This window comes from Thamnophis elegans, chromosome 5 (assembly GCF_009769535.1).
Source record: "Thamnophis elegans isolate rThaEle1 chromosome 5, rThaEle1.pri, whole genome shotgun sequence".
NCBI lineage: Eukaryota > Metazoa > Chordata > Lepidosauria > Squamata > Colubridae > Thamnophis > Thamnophis elegans.
This window is the reverse complement of record NC_045545.1, coordinates 18,396,251-18,410,518: the sequence shown is the minus strand read 5'-3', so window position 1 is coordinate 18,410,518 and position 14,268 is coordinate 18,396,251.

The following is a 14,268-nucleotide window of genomic DNA, read 5'->3' as shown; positions in this document are numbered from 1 at the left end:
AATTTATCATAAAGGAAACTTCATTGTTATACTGGAAATTAAAATAGATAAATCAAGGTGTAATAAATTGATTTTAAATTCAAAACACCCAGCATAACTATATAGACTTCAAGCTTACATTTAATACAATAAAATACATTTCCATTCAAGTATGATTGCCAATTGTTTATTTCTTGATTTGAAATAATAATAGTTGTAAAGATAAAGATAAAAATATGTGTTATTTGAATAGTTTTAAAGTATTTAAAACTAATATTATAAATTCAATAGCTCATCATAAATTATATAGTCTTTCAGGAATTAGGATTGGGATTTGAGATGAGGGAATTCTATCTATCTATCTATCTATCTATCTATCTATCTATCTTATTTATCTATCTTATCTATCTATCTATCTATCTATCTATCTATCTATCTATCTATCTATCTATCTATCTATCTATCATCTCCTGCTTTTATTATTTTTACAAATAACTCAAGAAGGTAAACATACCCAACACACATCCTCCTCCTATTTTCCCCACAGCAACAACCCTGTGAGCTGAGCTGAGCTGAAAGAGAGTGACTGACCCAAACTTAACCAGTTGGCGTTCATAGTTAAGCAGGACTTGAACTCACTAGTAGCATCTCTTGGTTCTCACATCATCACCTGACCATTTTTAGTCAGTTTCTAGTTTAGCTGTTTCTTATCTCAAGGCAAAAAAATTTTTTTTAAATAAAAGCTGACATGGAATTTTGACTTTGGACAGGATAACCTATATACAGCAGTGTCAGGAGTCCTAGTATCATGTCCCAGAGACAAAGAAATGCAGATTAGAAGAAGTAGTATTTCAAGTACTAATAAATACAATAATACTGTATAATATTCTGGCAGCTGAACATAACAACACTGTAATTTTTCATAAATGTATTGATAAATAAATGACAGTAACCACTTCTCATTCCTTATAAAAAATTTACAACTGGGTAAAGCTGTTAAAAGTTTCTTGTAACTTGAAAATATTTTTTACAAAATGAATGTTATATTTTTCAGAGTATAAGACGCACCAGAGTATAAGACACACCAAGATTTTGAAGAGGCAAATTAAAAAAAAAAATTTTTTTGGAACTCTGCAGACCTCCCAAGAAATGGCCTAATTTTGTCCTGGGATATAAGGGTACCAAAAATGAGCAAAAAATGACCTGTTTTTCATGAAAACGGGTCCATTTTATGTCAAAGAAAGGGCATGCATAGCCTTTAGGAGGCTTCCAGATTGTTCCTGGGGACTGAGGAGGGCAAAAAAGAGCAAAAAAAATGGTTGTTTTTTGCTTGTCTTTGCCCCCCCCCCAGCTCCTTGAAGCCCTCTATAAGCCTCCTAAAGGCTATGCATGCCCCTTTTTTGACATAAATGGGCCCATTTTCACAACAAATGGCCTGTTTTTCACCCATTTTTGCTCTCCCCAGTCCCCAGGAGCATGCTGGAAGCCTCCTAAAGGCTATGCACGGCCATTTTTGCAAAGGGGTCAGGGTTTTGCGAGGCCAAAAATGCTGTATTCAGTGTATAAGACACACCCAGATTTTTACCCTCTATTTTTTGGGGAAAAGGTGTGTCTTATATTCCAAAAAATATGGTAAGTACTAATAGAATAATATATTGCTAATTAAATGTATAGAGTTTTCATTGGTATTTATTGAGCTGTATTTTTTCTCCATTGAATCAATTATGAGAGATCCTACTCTAGTTTATTAATAATTTTCGTTCAGGATGAATATACTGTAATCTAAACAAATTTTGAAAGTTAAATTGGGATCCAAGGTGGTGCAGTGGTTAAATGCAGCACTGCAGGCTACTGCTAGATCAGCAGTTCAGCGGTTCAAATCTCACCGGCTCAGGGTTGACTCAGCCTTCCATCCTTCCGAGGTGGGTAAAATGAGGACCCAGATTGTTGGGGGCAATATGCTGACTCTCTGTAAACCGCTTAGAGAGGGCTGAAAGCCCTATGAAGCGGTATATAAGTCTACTGCTATTGCTATTGCTATCCTTTAGTTCAGCAATCAGGATGGTAAACACACACAAACTTACAAACACAGACACACATGCCAGAAACCAGATTTCTGTCAGCAAGATAAATCACTGCTTGATGTCAGTTTTGAATGATTAATGCTGCAGTAAACTCAGGACACAATTGCAACAAAGTGCCAAAGTTAGAGCTTGTTGCAAATTAATTTAAATGGCCATTCATGGAAAATAATAATAATAATAATAATAATAATAATAATAATAATAATGACAGATGCTAGTAACCTAAAGAACATGTATGAGCAACGGCTTAAAAACAACAAAATCATAGATCGGCTAATCAGAAGATATAGATTGGATACAAGAAACATCAATGAAGCTGTAGAGATTGTAAAGCAGCAGATAACGGCAACAGCTAGAAAAGTTGAAAGATATGAGGCACGAATCATCCAATATAAACAAAATCAGCAATTCCAATCAGACCAACAGCGTTTTTATCAAAGTCTTAATGTGAATGGTGACACCAAAAGTGAAAAACCAGAAAAGCAGGCCACAGTTGAATTCTGGAAAGAATTGTGGGAAAATGCAAAGGATTACAACAAGAAAGCAAAGTGGATACATGACTTTGAGAAAAGCATTGGCAACAAACAAATGCAAGTATTAGAAATAACAACTGAGATGGTCAAAAATCGAGTTAAAAAGGTAAAGAATTGGACATCACCTGGAAAGGACCAATTACATGGTTTCTGGCTCAAATATCTGACCAGTTTACATGCAATATTGGCCAGGCAACTGAATGAAATTTTACAAAAGGGCCAAATTGATGAATGGTTGACAACTGGAAAAACATACTTGATTCAGAAAGATGCAACTAAAGGAACAACACCTGAAAACTACAGACCAATAACATGCTTGCCAACAACCTTCAAATTACTCACAGGCATTATTGCAGATAACATGATGGATTATTTGGAAACAAACAACATCTTGCCAGTAGAGCAAAAAGGCAACAAAAGAAGGAGCAGAGGCACAAAAGATCAGCTCCTAATTGATAAAATGGTATTAGAAAATTGTAAGAACAGAAAAACAAACTAATATAGTCTGGATTGATTACAAAAAGGCATTTGACTCACTGCCACATAGTTGGATCATAAAATGCTTAGAAACAACTGGCATTAGCAAAAATATTACATCCTTTACTGAAAAGGCGATGAAACAATGGAGAACTGAGTTGGCGGTAGGGAATGAGATCTACGGAATGGTTAATATCAAGCGAGGAATTTTCCAGGGTGATTCACTTTCACCCCTTCTCTTCATCATCGCAATGATCCCACTATCAGTAATCTTAAAAAAAAATGAAATTAGGCTACCAAACAGCCAAAGAAGCTGAAAAAATTTCGCATATACTATATATGGATGATTTGAAACTCTATGGAAAGTCAGAAATAGAAATCCAATCATTGACAAACACAGTCCGAGTATTCAGCGCAGATATTTCAATGCAGTTTGACAGGGAAAAATGTGCCACTGTATCCATAAAAAGGGGCAAAATCACTGCATGTGAGGGAATTGAAATGCCCAATGGCCAACTAATTAAATGCAACAAAAATGAACCCTACAAATACTTAGGCATTCTGCAGCTGGATAACATCAAGCATGGGGAAGTAAAAACGATTGTCAGGCGAGAGTACACCAACAGAGTTAGGAAAATTTTGAAATCTAAATTGAATGGTGGAAATACAATCAAGGCCATAAATACCTGGGCAATACCAGTTATAAGATACACAGCTGGTATAGTTAACGGGACACAAGCTGATTTGGACATTTTGGACCAAAAAACCAGAAAACAATGCACTACAGTTTACATCCACGTGGTGATACTGATAGATTATACCTGCCCCGAAAATCAGGTGGCAGAGGATTATTACAAGTGAAACAAACAGTTGAAGAAGAAAAACATGCACTGGCTGATTATTTAAAAGAAAGTCAAGAACATCTATTAATCGAAGTAAAGAACAAAAATCTACTGAAGGCCCAACAGACGAAACAAGAATACAGAAAAGATATGATAAAATCAAGAATGGAAAGTTGGCAGAACAAAGCACTGCATGGACAATTTCTGGAAAAAATAAAAGATAAAGTGCACAGTGAACAAACTTGGTTATGGTTAACAACAGGTACCTTAAAGAAAGAAACAGAGTCACTAATCCTGGCTGCTCAAGAACAAGCTATCCGCACAAATGCCATTAAGGCCAAAATCGAAAAATCCTCTGATGATGCCAAATGCAGACTTTGCAAAGAAGCTGATGAAACTGTTGATCACATACTCAGCTGCTGTAAAAAAATCGCACAGATTGATTATAAAATGGGGCACAATTCAGTAGCACAAATGATCCATTGGAATTTGTGCAAAAATTATAATATTAAAACAGCAACAAACTGGTGGGAACATCAGCCTGAAAAAGTCACCGAAAATCAGATGGTCAAGATCTTGTGGGATTTCCGTATACAAACCGACAAAATACTGGCGCATAATACACCAGACATCACACTGGTTGAGAAAAATAAGGTCACAATCATAGACATCGCAATACCAGGTGATAGCAGGGTCGCCAAGAAGGAACATAAAAAAATCGCAAAATACCAGGACTTAAAAATCGAAATTCAACGACTATGGCACAAACCAGCAGTGGTAATTCCAGTGGTAATTGGCACACTGGGTGCTAGGCCCCTGGGTGGGGCCCGACTAGCAACCAATGCCAAATCCGGCGAAACAACTGGCCGCTGTGATACAATTGTATAATAATCATAATCAGCATCATCTATAATGATCAGCATTCTTATAGGTCATGAGCAATTAATTGATTTGAGGCAAAATGGTTCCTATGAATGAACTGGGAGACAGATTGAAGCCACTTCTTCACTAGTTACAGGTACAACGCCATATATTATTGTGTATAAGGGTATGACAGAAAGGTATAAACAAATACCACAAAAGAATACTGACCCCTTGTTTTTGAACCATGATGCTTATTCTTATTGATCTGCTTTTTTTATCCATGTGTCATAATATGCATATGATCAAGAATAAAATGAAATGAAATACAATTTCCCTAAAGCAATATTACAACAGTTGAATTTACTGTAATTACTTCTATTTTGTGGATTCTTTCTTTCAGAAATTATGAAGGCCTGAAGATTTTTCCTTGCAGCCCTTTAAACCAGCATCCAGTATTTAAGGAACTAAATCATTATGGGCTTCTTGCTTTATTGTAATTTATATTTTAGTGAATGTTTATTTATACTATTCATTAAGCCATTTATAACATTGTATATCAGTGGCTCTCATGGTAAGAGACAAGAAGCCGCATCATTAAAAAAAATGAAACTGAAAAAATAATAAAACATTGAAAATAGTGCCATTAAAATAGCAGACGGTAGAGAGTAATAAAAAAGTGGGTGAGTTAAGACTGAGCTATGTTTCTTTAGGCTCCAAATAGTTTTCTTTTTAATTATCTGCTCCCAATTATTATAAGTAATAATATTGGATAAAAATCCTTTGTAAACATTATTTTTTACGAGCAATAATAACTCCCAACAAGAAACATGGAAACAGTTTGACCTGGCTTCCTAAAAGAAGCTTAGCATGTTTTTTTCAGTTAAATTTATATCCCAGCTTTCATTGGGAGCTCAAAATGTCATACATATTCCAATTTTCCCCACACTGGTTTTGTGAAATAGGTTGAACTGAAAGAAACCGAGTCCCAAAGCCATCCTTTCTCCTATAAATTCTTTATATGTATTTTTTTCATGATAAACTATAAAGGTGCTTTGGTGATTTTTGAAACAGAAAACTTCAATAGCACCTTGATGAACAATTTCATGTGAGAACTGTATATGTAGTAATTATAACTGCTACTAGGTGAATGATTGATGCTATTTAAAATACTGGCATGGCATTGATATAACTCTTTTGACTGCTGTTTTTAAAAAGGTATAACCAACCTTTCAATCACACTGGAACAGTTTTGGTCAAAAACAAGAATGTTTGAAAGTGCTCATTTAGAGTGATGGAGGAGGTGACAGGAGATGTATTATTTTGGCCCTCCTATATTTAAATGACATTAATAGCCTTCAACATTAGGTATTTGCAATGCAGGAAATCATTATCACAACAGAGCTTTATAATTGGTGAAATAAAAACATGACAGATTTTGCAGCAGTTAGATTCATACTGGGAAGTTGAGAGAACTATAATAAATGTTGTCTAGTTGATTTTTTTGCTCCAAAGTAGGGATGCTTTTCCCCCCCATTTGATTGCATGAAGGCTTTGTGTCAGTGAAGCATATTGTTGGACCTGACATAACTTAAAACCTCTAAATAGAAATGATTCTTGACTCCATTTGTTGAGAAAGGTATAGTTTTATTAAATATCAAGTGTGTTGTGGTATTGCATAGCCAGAACTGAGAACTGTGCGCCAAAATCCCTAACTTCTATTTTTTCCTCCCTTAACTGTCTCTCATTGCCCACCCCATTAAAACCAATCAGGTCCGGGCAAGATATTTTCATAATTGTCAGTCCAAGCACCATTTAGTATGTGGCTCCCTCCTTCTTCCAGCTAGGTAACCTTGAAGCAGCAGTTCCAGGGGGTACGATACTTACTTTCATTTCCCCAAGCATTCCCTCTTTCATTCACCCTCCCCACAGTTCATTGCAGTCTATCATTGCATAATAGTAAAGCCCAAGCAAGCATAAAGTGGTAGCTGACACATATGGATGAAGGTATGGGTAGTATGATGTAGTGGTTATGGCATCTGGTTAGAAATCAGGAGACTATGAGTTCTAATCCTGCGTTAGGAACAAAGCCAATTGGGTGATTTTGAGTTTAGTAAAGTTTTTTAAGCCTGGAAAGAAGGCAATGGCAAACCACTTCTGAAAATTTTCCCAAGGAAACTTACCCAGGCAATGTCTGAAAATCAGTGTTAATTGAATAGAAGAAAAAATAGGGATTGGGTGATATTAAAATAAATAAAATAAATTAACATCTAATCTAAAATACTATGCTTAATGGAAAGATTTAGCAATTTCTTAACTTTATCCTACTTGCAGGTCCCCAAACCTGGGTTGCCTCTGCAAAAGTGAACATAACTATTCTTTTATTACTCTATTTTTTAGATATAAAACCAGATATAGTATTTATAGTATTTATTATACTTGTATGCCGCCCTATTCCCGGGGGGACTCAGGGTGGCGAACAAACACATGGGGAAGGGGGCAATACAAAAACAAATGAGACAAACAGGATACAAAGACAAATTAAAAACTACACAACAATCAGCAATTGGAGTGGGGCTGGGAACTCCATCAGCCCCAGGCCTGCCGGAACATCCAGGTCTTGACGGCTTTGCGGAAAGCCTGAAGGGTGGTGAGGGTCCAAATCTCCACGGGGAGATCGTTCCAGAGGGCCGGAGCAGCCACAGAAAAGGCCCTCCCCCGGGCGGTCAACAGTCGACATTGACTAGCTGATGGTATCCGGAGGAGGCCTAATCTGTGGGATCTGATTGGTCGAAGGGAGGTAATTGGCAGGAGGCGGTCTCTCAAGTACCCAGGTCCGATACCATGTAGGGCTTTAAAAGTAACAACTAGCACCTTGAAACGCATCCGGAGTCCAATAGGCAGCCAGTGCAGCTCGCGGAGGATAGGTGTAACGTGGGTGTACCGAGGTGCACCCACAATCGCTCACGCAGCTGCATTCTGGACAAGCTATAGTCTCCAAATGCTCTTCAAGGGCTGCCCCTTGAAGGGTGGTGAGGGTCCGAATCTCTATGACAAGATGGCATAGTCCAGCAATGTTATCTATGAAGTGGATTGAAGCATTTTATATTCCGTAGTAGAGCTATGAATTATTTGGAAGAAAATTGTTTTATATCATTTATACTCAGTCAATATAGGAGAAGGAATAGACGGGTGTGGTGGCCTAATGGTGAAGAGGCTTACCTCCCACTTGGCACGGAATGAGTTCAATCTTAGATAGTGGCAGAGTTTTCTCTTCTGTGCAAAGAAAAATTATCTGCTGTGAACTCCATGTGATGTCAGGAAAGGCATCCAGCCAGTTAACGCTCAGCTCTATCCAGTTGCCCAGATTCTAACCCAAGTTAAGTGATTACAGGCTTGTAAAAAGGAAGTTTTTAATGTAGAAGAAGTAGCAGAACCTGGGGGTGAAGTTAAAAGATGGATCAGCTTAGAATCCCTATTTAGTGACAAGCAGACTAAGTTCAACCACCTTGAATGCTGTTGACCCTTACTGCTGAGCTGCTTTAATTGAGAAGAATCCTCTGCATAGGTTTTTTTTTTTTTTTTTAGCAATAAATCAGTTTAATTGGACCTTCATGTGTGGACATGATTTTTCAGGCCTAACAGTCAATTTATTACTCTTAGTTTTCTTGTTCCTATACTGTACATAATAAGGAATTTGGCATGTGGAGTGGGAGTCAGTGCTTATTTCTCACGTATGTTTTTACTGTTAAAAGAAGTTAAATTTGCCCCCTTATTACTGTATTTTCTAACTTTTTTAAGCAAGGTTCCTTTTGAATATTACTTAATTAAAATAGTTAACTTAATTTTTGTCCAAGGAACAAGGCCTATGTTCAATAAAATGATCTTCATTCTCTTAAATCTATTTAAATTAAAAACACCAGCTGCTAGGGCTGGAAAAAGAAAATAAAAAGTCTCCATCCCTGGTTAAAAGTGTTTGAAGCCCATCAATCTCTCTAACCACAAAGCTAATGTGTTCCTTCTGTTTTCTTTGAATGAAATCACAGAGTGGTTAGATGTTGATTTAACATAAAACAAATGGAAATGGGTGTTTCCTTAGTCATGTGTAGCATTTGTAAGGGGGAGGGGGGAAAGGCGAAAGAAAGAAAATAATTAGTAAGTATTATGAGTAAGTCAATGATTTTGCCAGCTATTAAATAATATTTTAGACGTTATTAAGATGGATTTGAATAGCTAACCATGTTACACATAATGAAAAATACTAGTAAGTTAGGAAGTTGTACTGTACCTGTTGCTTTAAATAAATAAATAAAACCAACCACAGGATTTCAAGGAATCCTGCTGGGTGACTTCATTTCAGTGAGCAATGTAAGCTATGACTTGTAAACCTGGAAATCACAGCCATAGCAGATTCAGTCATTTCTGAATGCTCTGGAGAAGATGAAAATTTGCCATGCTAGAAAACTTACATTATCTTGTGATTCTAATATTAACATGAGAAAGAGAGGAAGGGGGGAAAAAACCATATGCAGAATAAGAGCCAGCCTTAAATTAAAAGAGTTACACTAGAGAATTTCGAAAACTCCGTAACAATAAAAATAATTTTGTTTTAATTAGATAGTCCCTGCAGTGTTTGCAAATAAGATAAGAGCCTCTTTACACATTGCAATAAGAAAAGAAATATGCCATATAAAGAAAGGCCAGTCAAGAATACCAACGTAGGCAGTAATATTAAAATTCCACCAATTGGATATACAGTATACATGTAAAAACTAAACATGTCTATCTATTAACTTTATGAAAAATAAGGCTCAGGATTAAATCTGATGCAAACAGCAATAAAGATAATTGATATAGAAGCGTTATCTCACTGAAATCAGGAAACCTTTAAGAATTACATAAAAGTATAACAATGGCAGTAAAATAATGGGGTGAAGGGAAATATGAATAGACAATCCTACATAATTCCCATCCTTGTTGGCTTTTAAATACACATTGAAATGAATTTAAAGCACACTATTTTGTTTAAATCTTGTAAAATAAGTTTATAATTTTTTAACAATAGACATTTTTAAATTATAGACCTGCAGAGAAGATGAAACATATTAGAGATTTAGTTAGTTAGTTAGTTAGTTAGTTAGTTAGTTAGTTAGTTAGTTAGTTAGCTATATCCTGATTTTATCACTTTTATAAATAATTCATGGCAGAGAACAAATTCAATGTTCCTTCCTTTCTTGATTATCTGGGATTGGTTTCAACCATTGAGCCTGAGGAAGTGGACATGGTGCTTAGGACTGGAAGCTTAGCCACTTGTTCTTTATATCCATGGCAATCTTGATAAAGTGGACCAGGGGTAGTGTGTGGGTGGGATCTACTAGTGGTGAGTTCTTCTTTAAGTGAGATGTTGTCTTTCACATCTTAAGGATCTTAGTTCACCCTCCTCTTCAACAAACCATAGATGGATTTGAATGTACTGAACAATTTTCTAACCTCCCCTTTTGGGTTTACATGGTAGAAAATGTGGTTGGATAAAACCTTCTGAGGAACTTGGATGAAGCAGATTATCTAGAACTTTTTCTGTAAAGATTCAGACCCAGGTAGGGGAGAGAAATGGCACTGGTCAGACTTTTGAATGACTGCAGTGAGGATGGTATGATGGTTGTGTATCAGAGGTGGGTTCCTACCAGTTCGCACCTATTCGGTAGAACCGGTTCGTCAAATCTAGAAGAGGTTCCACCAGTGGACCCGGAAAGCAGGCCACACCTACAGAAGAGGTTCCAAAATTTTTTGAAACCCACCACTGGTCCTTGGATATGATTATTCTACACTATCATGCTCATATTTATAAAACTCAGTGCCTCTGTGAAAGGTAAGGATGACTACTGTGTTTGTGGTGCAATCAGAACATTGCGTGTGTTGAAGTTGTTTTAACGCAAACCAAAGATGCCTTTTAAAAAACAAGTTTATATCATATTCTTATCCATGCCAGTGCTGTGTGTGAGGTAATTTAAGGTGGTTCTGACAAGTGTCGTTGGCATCTTCATATCCGGCCACATGGGTGGCAAGCCACTCCCATCCGGTCACATGGGCAGCAAGCCACTCCCACAAAGGAGGCCACACCCACAGAGTAGGTTCGAACAATTTTTGAAACCCACCACTGTTGTGTATCTATCTTTACCCTACTTGACCTGATGGTAGCTTCTGATAACATTGATCATGGGATCCTTTTGGATCGAGTCAAAGGATAGAGAGGATGGGCGGGTGTGAAAAATATTTGAAAAAAGTGCTTCTCAGTATTTTGCACAAGGGAACCAGCAAAACAATATCAATACAGTATTTAACTAAAATAGGCCAGAACCATGACTCCAGTGAATTCTTTGCAGCCATTTGATACTAAAACATACAGTTTTTCAGGTGGAATATTGTACCATATTGTATTCTATTGTAATTATCAAATTAAACTTATATTACAATCTGGCATTCAGAATTTGGTATGCAGATTTTAAAAAGCTCAATAGAGAGGCAGAAAAACTTCCTAAAATTATTACACTCTTAGTTTGAACAGTATAAATAGATAATGACAATATATATGAATTAGCAAGGAAGGGAAAACAAGGTATTATTATTTCTTTTGCAGTTATGCAAATAGAGTCCTTTAATACCAAAGTAATATTTTGGGTATATCCCTAATATCTCTGCCCCAAATTACCTTGTGGTAAGATGGTGGCCAATAAATTTAATAAATAAATAGCCATAGCACTTAAGACTTAAATACTGTTTCACAGTGCTTTACATCCCTCTCTAAGCGGTTTAAAGAGTCAGCATTTTGCCCCCAACAATCTGGGTCTTCAATTTACCAACCTCGGAAGGATGGAAGACTGAGTCAACCTTGAGCTGGGTGAAGATCAAACCCCTGGCATTGAGCTAAATTAGCCTGCAATACTGCATTCTAGCCACTGCGTCACCATGAATCCTAAATATATAAAGCTCTCATATTGTCCCTTCTACGTTCCCCTTCACTCTAATTCAGAATCTGGGGTCAAGATATGGTTCATAATAATACAAAAAATGATTTTTGTATTTTGATCAACATCCACAGAGAAGGGGGATTCACTTAATTACTGCAGTGATTCACTCAAAACTGTGGCAAGAAAAGTTATAAAATGAGACAAAATTCACTTAACAACTGTCTTGTTTAGCAATGGAAATTTTGGGCTCAGTTGTGGTCATAAATTGAGGATTACCTGCAAATATAAACTAGTTGCATCAACATGGTGTTATTCAAATTCTTTCAATTATTGCTTTGAGTGGTTCACTACCATTCACATTTTTGAATATGAGTTACCAAGAGCATTCACATATGTATGTAGTTTATGACAAAACTGTTTCTTTGTCTGAAGACAAAACCATAAAATATTCAACTAGACCAGACTTAAAACAGACATAGTAGCCTATTGGGAAGATCTTTTGCCAGAAAAAGACCCTTATATTTACTTCTGAGCCAAAATGTATTAACATTTATACTATTGCAGTAAGAAGAAATGCACCATCCAGTTAGTTATTCACTTCAAAGTGTAGCTAGGATGTATAGTGAAGTTTATAATAAAACAGGAAGGTTAAAAAAATATGAATGGGGTTCTTCCACTAGATCCGTGATGGTAAACCTATGGCACGCATGTCAGAGGTGGCACGCAGAGCCCTCTCTCTGGGCATGCATGCCAGCTGCTCTTCTGGGTTCCGGCGTGCACATGCACATGTGAAGACCAGCTGAACGGTGTGCACGCATGTGCCAGAACATGGAAGATCAGCTGGATGGCGTGCACATGCACACAGGGCAGATGCTCTTCCGGTTTCTGGTGCTCCCGCATGCATGAAAACCATGCACATGCCGGAACCCAGAATAGCAGCTGGCAACTGCGCTCATGCCCAGAGTTGTAAGAACGCTTGTTAGGCCAAATCTGTCAGAGACAGCTAAACTCATGGTAATTGCTTTTCTCATTTTTTGGAAAGACAAAATCTAATGTATTTTCCTAAATAAAAGCCTAAATACATTTCCAAATATTATGCAATGTTTGCCACCTCTTCTGATATTTATTTTTCTGCAATGCACAAATTCAGGTTAGTGTTGGGCATATCATAGGACAGTGATCCCAAGCAACTGGCTGGTTTACTGGAATAACATTGCTCTGAGTTCAGACACTCAGGAATTCATCTGCAAGCATAGAAAATGTTTCCTGGAATATAAAGTTTCAAAACCCCTGCCTTTTTCACAAGAAAGAAGTGGTCCTGTTGATCTGTGCCATGCAGTAAAATAAGGTAATGTGGTAAAAGAGCCAAAAATAAATGCTGAACTTCGAAGATTTCAGGAATGACACAATGGAGTATATGGCGGTATGAATGGATTGTATAAAAATGCAGTTCTGTATGTCAGAATCTATTATAAAATATACTGGGAGATGAGAAATTGAGATGGGACTTGAAATGCTTACTGCCATAATGTTTTAGCAATAAATCTCCAGAATACTCTTTTTAAACAGCGCATGCCAGATCCCATCATTCTGATTTTGTGTTCCACTCCTAAAAGCATTGTTTAAATGGCATGTTCAAGCTGAGAAGAAATTGTTTTGTGAGAGGTTTCTGAGCTTTTATGTGGGATATATCTAGAGCTTCCTGGAATGCTCTATAGGCTTTTTATTTAGGTTCTCCCACAAATCCCATTTTACTTAGTTCTTTTCTGATGGCAAACTCCTGAATGTTGATGTTTCAGAGAGGCCTGTAGATTGCTTGATGTTGTTCTGGGGTTCTTTGTGACCTCCTGAACTACATTACGCTGCACCCTTGGAGTGATTTTGACAAGACAGCCACTCCATTTCAAGACAATGCATCTGACTATGCATCAGAGTCAGCCATAAAGCTTTAGAAGTGGTGTGAACTTTTCTAGACTTTTTAAAAAACAACTGCAGCCTCCAGATTTTTTTTTCAGGTGGGGCTTAATTGGTCTTTGGAATATGTAGATGAGATCTTGTGAGTTACACAAAGGTTTGTGAAATTCTATGTGACAAAGTCAGCTCTGGTTGGTTAATGACATTTTCACATATCTTTAATTGAAGGACTGAATGGAATGGGGATAATGGCAGTGACGTGCAGTCAGGGGAGGCAGGGGAGGCAGGGCCTCACCATTGTCATCATGAAAAGAAAAAAAAATGTAAAAGGAAAAAGGCTGAGGTAGTTGCTGCCAGAGTCACAGTGGATGACTCTGCTTAGTGCTTAACTGTTTAAAAAAGCCTCTTAAAAAGTGCCCTCTACAGGAGGAGGCGAGAGAACCACGTGCCTCATTTAGTCTATCTTTATGATCACTCGAGCAGAGTTAAGCAAGGGTTAAAAGCTGAAAAATTCCTTATGTAGATGAGGCATGTGGTTCTCTTGCTTCCTCCTGTAGATGGCATTTTTTAGAGGGTTTTTAAACAGTTAAGCAGAGTCATCCATTGGGGA